Source organism: Diceros bicornis (genome assembly GCF_020826845.1).
Source record: "Diceros bicornis minor isolate mBicDic1 chromosome 30 unlocalized genomic scaffold, mDicBic1.mat.cur SUPER_30_unloc_2, whole genome shotgun sequence".
Taxonomy (NCBI): domain Eukaryota; kingdom Metazoa; phylum Chordata; class Mammalia; order Perissodactyla; family Rhinocerotidae; genus Diceros; species Diceros bicornis.
In genome coordinates this window covers 3,824,858-3,834,307 of record NW_026690900.1, presented here as the reverse complement: position 1 = coordinate 3,834,307, position 9,450 = coordinate 3,824,858, and positions in this window count along the sequence as shown.

The following is a 9,450-nucleotide window of genomic DNA, read 5'->3' as shown; positions in this document are numbered from 1 at the left end:
GGATCGTTTTTTTAATTCTTTGTGACATCAAGGACTTGAGTTGAATACCTAGAAAATAAAACAAGGAACACAATTTACTCACACCCATAAAAACTGTTCAACTTGAAGAGGTAGCTGCTTTGAAGAATGAAGATTGTAGTGTCTGTCCATTTAGGCTTCATAGGATTGTTTACATTGGTAGGGTCTTAAGAATCTTAAGAATCTCATTAATGAAAATCTTTAAGTTCTCCACATCTTGACCTCCCAATAACACAACTCTCTCTCCCTTTCCCTTTCTCTCCACTCTCTAAATTGAATAATAAAGGTCTTTTCTGAGAAAAGACTTCACAGTGAAGCATGAATTATCTATGTCAGGAGCATCCCCATGAGACAGCAGGAATAACTGAGAGCAGGCTCGCTGTAACCCACTCCTCCCCAGAGGTGGAGGCCCTGCCACAGGAACCCTGGCTCCTGTCTGAGAGAGGTGTGGGTAAGGACATGGCAATGGGACAGGAGACTGTTTCCATTTGTGTGCTTTACCTTCGTGTCAATTCCATTATTTACTGGAAGTGTTGGGCAAGGGGGTCATCATTTATTTCTGGACTAAATTGCAAGGAGAAGAAATGAGGGGCCAGGAAAAGGGATGAAACACTTGAAGGCTAGACATGAGAGATCCTCCCTGGGGACTGAGAAACACAGTGTACCAGTTACTAAATAATCCCAAGCATTCTCTAATGAAATAAATTGTCATCATTTTTATGTTTTCTAAATACATACATATGATTTATTTTATGATTCTCATAGATATAGAAAGAAAAGATTATAAACAAAGAAAAGGGAGAGAAAGGGGAGAAGGTTTCAGAAAGACTTCCTTCTCTGAGTGCTTTTCCAGTACAACAGCTTCCCTCTGACTTGGGCTTACAATTCGGCACAGTCTAATTCCGTTCACGAATTCAATAAGCTAATTTGTTTTGATCAGGTAACCTGTTCTATTTTGTGGGAACAGTTAACCTTCATATGAGCTCTCTGTTCTGATTTCCTTCAGAAGAATGCTAGTGGAAGTCCTTTGATGGAGTTGGGTTTAGTGTGGTGCAGTGAGGGGTGACACACAGCTCAATAATCTAGATAATCTCTAAGGGTTCCGGATCATATGTGACTTTAGCGCTGAGCTGTCCCCAGTATGGTAGCCACCAGCCACATGTGGCTGTTGAGCACCTGAAATGCAGCTAGTTGGAACTGAAATGTGCCATGAATGTAAAATACACGTGAATTTCAAAGGTTTATTATGGAAAAAAGAGTGTAAAATATTCCATTAATGATTTTTATATTAAGTAGGTTAAAATGATACTATTCTAGATAAATGGAGAAAATAATAAATCATATTACTAAAATTAATTTTCACCTGTTTCTTTTTACTTTTTAAATGTAGCCCCTAGAAAGTTTAAGTCACACATGTGGCTCACATCACAATCTACTGGACAGCACTGCCCTGAGAGGAGGGGCACCCCAGGGAGAGTTGTCATCAGTAGTTAACATAACAACTGTTCAATTTCCACATACAATTTTGTTATTAGGTATTGAATCCTTCAACATGTTGGATAAAAATAAATAAGTATACATCTTAAAATCCTGTTTGTATATTTCAGTATACAGAGTTTTGTCTGTAGCTTCACAGAATATAGATTTGATATCAAAGAATCAGGCTCTAAAAAGAAGGCTGATAGAGCTTAGCAACAAAGGAATTTCCTTTCAGCATGCAAGTACTGTTTTTATAACACCTCATGGACTCTGGATCCCAAGTTCAAGCTGCTGAGTTGCTTACCTAGTGCTTTTCCAGTTCCTGAAGTGTGGACTCATTCTCATCTGTGGCTATGAATTTGGCACCTTCTCTTGCAAAAGCCTGGTAGACACAATGCACCAATAAACCCTTTGTTGACTTGGTTAAGTTGCTCTCCCGAATGCGAAGTCATGTAGCCTTTTCTCCCTTTATCTTTCTTTCATTGTTGTTCTCCTTATAAAATGGGTGGAGTTTCAAACTATCTAATCCCACTTCACCCTTCCTCTTGTGACTCTTTTTATCGTTAATTAGAACTAGGTGACATACATCATGCTTGTCATTTGATGTTGTCCCTTTAAGTAATATCAAATAAAATGGTGTTTTTAAAAAACTAGGATTCTGTTATTAACACCTCTCAAAATACTACTATCCTGTAATTTGACAGCCTGTATTCCATTTCTGAGCAGGTGACTAGACTCCACATAATAAGAAAAATGGGTTATTTCAACACTTTTCCACATAAGAGTGTACTAGTGTTTTCATAAATGTCAAACCATGTCCTACTGTGATATTTAAGGTTCATTATTAGCTCAGGAGAGGAATATAATGTGCAACAAGTTGTTATAAAATAGAAGGTAAAGATAAACTTATAGTCTTATAACTCTGGAGTGCTAAATATGAATTGAAATGATTTCAGAAAGCTATGCACTCCTGTAGGACCCCTGCAGTATATTTATTATGGTGCAGAGATACTGAGGCAGAGAACTAAGTTTCGCAGAGTCAAAAGTCATGAGATCATAATGAACATGTGAGGTGTGCCCTCCTTCATCTGCCTGGGATCAGGAGCAGCCACTTTTATATTTGTAACTTAAGACAACAGAAGCACAAAAACCAATAAAAAATTAGAGCAGAATTAAATAACCATGGGATGTGTTTGCATAATTCAATACCTCAAAAGTTAGTGGACAAACAACCAGAGATAAGAACTTACTAAGGCAGCTGCCCGGCTGATCCCCTGAGCAGCAGCTGTCAGGACGATGACCTTCCCATCAAGTCGACATGTAACGGAACCTACAGTTTGAACTACAGATACGTGTGTTTCATGGCTACACTGTAGCACATGGCCCTGCAGAGTAACATCTAGAACATTTAGAATGGACGGGTCAATGTACTCCTTTAAGAACTTGAAGACGGCAGCGTCTGATTTCTCCAGGAATACTTATTCTAGATACCCAGCTTTGTACATCAAGACAATTTGGCAGAACCCACCGAAATGATATCTGGTAACAGACAGACATTGGACTTTACCCACCTCTTAGTTTCTTCAGAACCTGGAGAAGACAGCCTCTGATGCTGATCCAGCTGGAGAAGAGTCCTACCCTCCACACCACCTCCTCCCCACTGCCCCTACACCACTGCTGTGGCACTGATTTGTCCTCCCTGCTTTCTCTCCTGTAAACTTCTGCTGAGGTTTTCACGATCAACCATCAATGGTTTATTTATATATTTATTTATTTATTTATTTTGAAGGAAAGATTCACCCTAAGCTAACATCTGTTGCCAATCTTTCTCCTTTTTTCTTACTTCCCACCACGCCCTCCACGCCACAAGCCCCAGTAAGTAGTTGTATATTCTGGTTGTAAGTCCTTCTAGTTCTTCTATGTGAGCCGCTGCCACAGCATGGCTACTGACAGATGAGTGGTGGTTCTGTGCCCGGGAATTGAAACCCAGGCCGCTGAAGTGGAACGCACTGAACTTTAACCACTAGGCCATTAAGGCTGGCTCTCATCTATCATTTTTCCTTGTCCCCTGGAAAGACTTCACCATTAGCCTCACAGTCATTGAACAAAAGAGCTGGGAAATCTTATCAAGTAGAATACCCCCATTTTACAGATGAGGACACTGATTGGGCCTGCTCAAGATAAGAGAGGCAGTCAACTGCTGAGCCAGAACTAAACCCAGGCCTCTGGACTCTTTTGCTATGTGAACATTCCAGCCCCTAACTCTGCTGATCCTCTTCTAAAGTCTAAGCATACAGTAGTAACCCTTTAACAGACATAACAATTTTTGAAAGGGAGGACTGAGAAATTCTGATAGATGGTAAATATGATGTGCATCAGATGTTTGACCAGTGCTGACTGTAGACGGCAGGGTGAGAGGAATGGCTAGTGATGAGGTTGGCGGTGGTGAGGAGTCAAATGATGATCAAATGAGGTTGTCTTCAAGGAATCAGTTTCCTTCTCTTACCCTGCTGTCATTATTGTGTGCCTGTGACCTCACACCAGGTCGCAAAATGGCTGTAATGTCCCAAAGCATCATATCTGCATTTCAGGACAAAAAAAAAGGGAAGGAGCAAAAGCCCAAGTGTTCTATCCAAGAAGGAAGCCCTCCTCAGAAATCCCAGCTCTCCTGTCATTCGTCAATCCTAGCAGCAAGGGACACTAGGAATTTGAGAGTTCTGTTTTCCTCCCCTTACAATGCGAAAGGCAGGGGAAAGTGAGTGGGTGGGTCTGAATGTACCCACTGAAATAGCACACACACAGCCTACACACGCCCTCGGCTCACTGACCTGCCTGACAAAGAACAGGCACCTAGTCTTGCCTAGAGAGCTCCTCCTATCCAGTCCCTTCCTTTTGAACTTCCCTCCGTCCTCTTCAGCCAGATTTCTCTTCCCCAGTGAGCGCTCTCCTCTGAGGCCCCTGTGCGGCTCTGCCTGCTGAGCAGGGTCACTCAGCAGCTGGGGCGCGGAGACTTCCAGAGTGCGCGGGCACAGATGGGCCCGGAAGAGGACCCGGCGTGGCCAGAGCCTCAGCTGCCATGGTGCAGACGAGGAGGGGGCGAGGCGAGGCTGGAGCAAGGCCCGCAGCGAGGAGCGTGAGGGGCGGAGCCGGCGCTGCAGCCGGCGCGCTCACTCCAGACAGCCCCGCCAGGAACGCGCACCTCCTCCTGCTCGCGGCCCTGGAGACCCCGTGGACGATGGGTGGCGCTCGCCCCCACCCTAGGGGGCGCCTGCCCTCCAGACCTCGAGCCCCCTGTTGAGCCGAGGCCGCCTTCCAGGCCGCGCCCGCGGCCGCGCGCGGACAGGAGGCGGGGCCATCCTGTGGCACCTGGCTGAGTCCCCCAGACCCCCACACTCCCCACCCCCATCCAGCCCCGTCCCTCCTCTCCGTCCCACCGCTTCCCTCCTGACACCCATGGCAGAGCCTCCTGAGACCACTGCCTGAGGTCTCTGCCCATGGCTGCCCCTCCCCACAAGGAAGCCGACCTGCTCTGAGCAGTGAATATTCACTGGTTTCCCCCTTCTCACAGGAACTGTTCATTATCAGTTTTAAACAGGGAAGAGCTGAGCTGTCTTCAGTATACGCTCTGGAAAGGTGGAGACTCCAGTCACCTAGCACCGGTCCTGAGTACGGCGGTGACTCGCTGTCCCTGGCCTGTGCTGTGGATGCACTGCCAGGCCCCCACACCTGTGATGCTGACTGTGGAGCAGTCCACACGATAAACCACTCCCTGGTGGCCGCCCTGCCTTTCTGGGTCCGGTTCTGGAGGCAAAGCCTTAGGGTTAGATCAGCTGCACTACCACAGTAAAACGGAGTTTTTGGGAAAATGAGTGCAAATGGCCTGAAAAGGTAAAACAAAGCAGCTCTCAAATCCAATGTGAAAAGCAAATATGATGGCTTTCTTACTCTCAACACTGGAATGAAATTGTTAATTTTTGAATAGCAGAGACAGAGCATTTTCAGGAACTCTATGTTCATGAGCCAGGAAGAAAAATGTTCACTTAAGACACTGTAAAAGCCTCTCTTCTGGGGCCTGCCAGTGGCGCAAGCAGTTAAGTGCACGTGCTCGGCTGCGGTGGCCTGAGGTCCACTGGTTCGGATCTTGGGCACGCACCAACGTACATCTTGGCTAGCCGTGCTGTGGCGGCATCCCATATAAAGTGGAGGAAGATGGGCACAGATGTTAGCCTAGGGCCAGTCTTCCTCAGGAAAAAAAAAATAGGAGGATTGGCAGATGTTAGCACAGGGTTGATCTTCGTCACAAAGAAAAATCCTCTCTTCTTTGGCGATTTTGAAAAACTTACTAATATATCAGAGTTTCAAACTTGTTAAAAATGTATCCTTATCCTGATCTAACTGCTAAAATCAATCCTGAAATAAGTAACATGCAGAACAAAGCAACATCTAAAAATTAAACCTCTCTTTTTCCCAGTCCATTTAAAGCTTCATTTTGAAAATATCAGGAAATGTTACTTTAGAGCAGCAGGTGGATGGCGTGCACCAGGTCAGTGAGGGAGCAACAAACGGAGACCTGTGTGCAGACAAGTCAGCCGCTTGATAATGCATGCTGGGATCTGTAGTTCTGGTTCCTTCCAAATTTGCTCCGTTCAGTTTCCTTGAGTTTTCAGCAAAAGAGTTCTACATTGGTGTACTTAAGTGTGTACGTGCTGTCATTCTAGTGGAACTCAGGTAGAACTAACATGGAGTAAAACGTAAAATAATGGAAAAGCCCCTCACAGCATAGGTAGGACTGGAAATCATTCTCTTGGCTTTGCCCCCTCTCAGTCCCTGGCATTTGTTTGTGTCTACTGCGTGCTGTTCTGGGGTGGTCAAGATTGAATGAGTCAGAGAGTGCATGTGGAAGATGGCAGAGCCTCAAATCAGAAGGTGTACAGCTCATTGAAGAGACTGGAGGCTTCCCTCCTGGCCCTTGACCAAGACTGTTGAGGGAGGGAAGTACAAGTTTTCTGTGTTTAAGGTATAGTTATGGTTCTTTTGTGACCCAGTCTATTCTAGCACTAATACATATTCAGTGGCAGAAAGCAACCGTCCTGACTGCACTGAGGGGTGGCACCGGGGAACATGTTGAGCTTCAGTGGGAGTGTGGAGGCCTTGAAAGGGAAGAACACGTTGGGTAAGAGGAAAAAGCCACATTTGGCTGAAGAGAACAGAGATAGAAGATGGAAAAGAAAGGGCTAGGTCATGGGAGCCCTCTATGCTAGGCGTAGTACCTGGGACTTGATCAGGCAGGTAACTGAGCAGAGGGAGTGTGTAGGTTGTTTGTTCATATGCTATTTAAGCGGGTTCACTCAAAACCCACCCCACTCATGCTCCCCTGCCTTTTTCATTATAAGGATGATAAAGAAATGACAAGTAATAGGCTATACTGGAGTATATGAGGAAGCCATTTGTTTGAAACTAATTTGGCCTGACCTTGTTTTTTCAAAAGGGCCTGAGGTGGCCTGTAGAGCATGCATTGTAATCTGCTTTAAGAATTTACTATGTCCCGAAGACAAGAATGATTCCCCTAAAGGAAAAGATGCAAGCTCTCCCACATCAACATTCCCTTCAGGATAAGCATCTCTCCCTAAACTAAGAATTAATTACTGAGCTGCTGTGCTCACCTGTGACCACTCACCTTGTGACCACCAACCTGCTGTGTTCACTGACCTGCTGTGCCAGCAAAGCAGTCTCATGAAGGTTGTAAAAGGGACATTCCTGTCATAAGTGATGTATGCTCTTTGTTCCAACACGGTGTATAAGCACTCTGTACACCCTGGGCAATAGTCCTCAGATATGGCTCATAATAAATTCACCCTAATTTTGATTTATAGACTGATGACGGATTATTTGTCTCCACAAGGGGTGGAGAATGAAACTTTCAACTTCCTAGCCTCCTTTGCTGCTGTTGGCCAATGAAACGTGGGTTGGGCTTTCTGAGGAGGGCTTCCCTTTTGGATAGAAAGGCCTTTGGCTTTTGCTCCTTCCATTTACTTGGGGCAGTGCCTGGAATGAGGATATGATGCCTTGGGACATAGCAGCCATTTTGTGACTTGGTGTCAGGTCAGAGGCACACATTAAGAACAGTAGGGAAGAAAAGGTACCCCGTTCCTTGAAGACAGGCTTAAGACAATAGCCCTAAAGCAACCCCTCTGGACTTTTCACCTGAGAAAAATGAAGGGTGAAATGAAGGGAACCACAGCACCAAGGACTCAGCGTGGAAACCAGCAGCACAGTGTCTGTTACATCTGTGCTTAATAATGTGAATGATCATTAGAAATTCAATTACAGTGGGTGGCAAAAATTGCCCTGAAAGTGTTTTAAAGCCCTGACTTAGTTTCTGCTTGTGTCCACCTAAGGTCTGTGGTAAAGCTGTCACTCACTGGCCCACTGTATCTCCTAATCTGGGGCCAGTGACGGTAATCACACCCAGCTGTGCTCCTTGCTTTACAAACAACACCTTTTCTTTGACTTTTGAAGATTTTGGAATAGACTTTTTATGAATATGGCAGTTCCTTAATCAAGACTCACTCACGTACCTCTTTCTTGATGCAGCTGTCTTCAGCCTCCTTTTGTTCACAGATCTTTGACAATTATGCTTACTCTACGACAGCAGAAGTCACGTGGTATTGCAAAGATCGGCTCACCCCTCTGTACAGTCACCGGACTAGATTCGTTCAGAGCTAGGGACTGTATCATTTTTGCCCTTACATTCTGATCAGCTCATATTAAATGCACGAGTTATCTGTTTTTTCAGATCCTTTTAGTGTAGTCTGACCATATTACTGCTTTTTAACATTCTTGCAAGTTTCCATTGCTGATTTTCATCATTGTTCCTTCAAAATCATTCATCATATGATACTGAAACTCAGATCATGAGTTAAGCAACATTCTGAGGGAGACGTCAGCAAGATGGAGAAATACACAGTCCCAGCTCTCTTTTCCCCACAGACACAGACTTACCGGCAATATATGGACCAAAACACTTTGTGAGGACTTCAGAAGTCACTAAACAATTTGCAGTACCCTAGTCGAGGGCAAAGCTGAGAACACCCACCCTGAAGTGGGTCAGAAGAACCCTTTCATTTTACCCACGGCCACCTTTCCTTGAAGCGAGCACAGCGCAGACCTGCTCATGGTTTCTCACTCATGGGCAGTAGGGGAAAGAGGCGAGAGGAGAATTCATGCAAATTTCTGTCTTTTGGAGGGCTGCCCGAAGACTGGTTTGTGTCTCACCTGACCTGAGTGCTGATGGAACTAGCATGGTCTGGCACCAGAGGGCCTGCAGTGCCCCAGACAGAGGCTGGTGTGGCTCACCACCATCAGGAGAAGGTGCCCAACTCACAGTTTCATGCTCAGGGGGCAGGGAGGAATGTAGGCCATGTGTCTTGTGTGCCAGCTTTTTCGAGGGCTGCCATCGGGACTGGTTTCTATCTCACTTGATTTGGGGTGCTGCTGGGGAGCTGACATAATTTGGATGCCTGGGGGCCAATGAGAACAAAGGAGAGTGGGATGGCTTCCTGTTGCAGCACCAAAGAACCTGCAGTACTGCAGACAGACACCAGAGGGAGCAAGAGATTATGAGCGCCTGAAAGAGAAACTGGCCAACCTCTCCAATTGGCAAATTATGCACACAAGCCTAGAGAAGTCACATCCCGCTAAAAAGAATTCAGAGGACCTCACAATCTAGCACTGGGCTGATTGACGAAGGTCTTCCCCTGTATGAAGCAGCCCACAAAGACTGGAAGAGGTGGCTGCTTCTTCAAACGCATAAAACTCAGCAAATCGTCAAAAAGTACACAAAGAAACAGAGAAACATGGCCCAATCAAAGAAACAAATTAAATCTCCAGACATCAACTCTAAAGAAACAGTGAACTATGAATTACCTGACAAAGAATTCAAAATAATAGTTA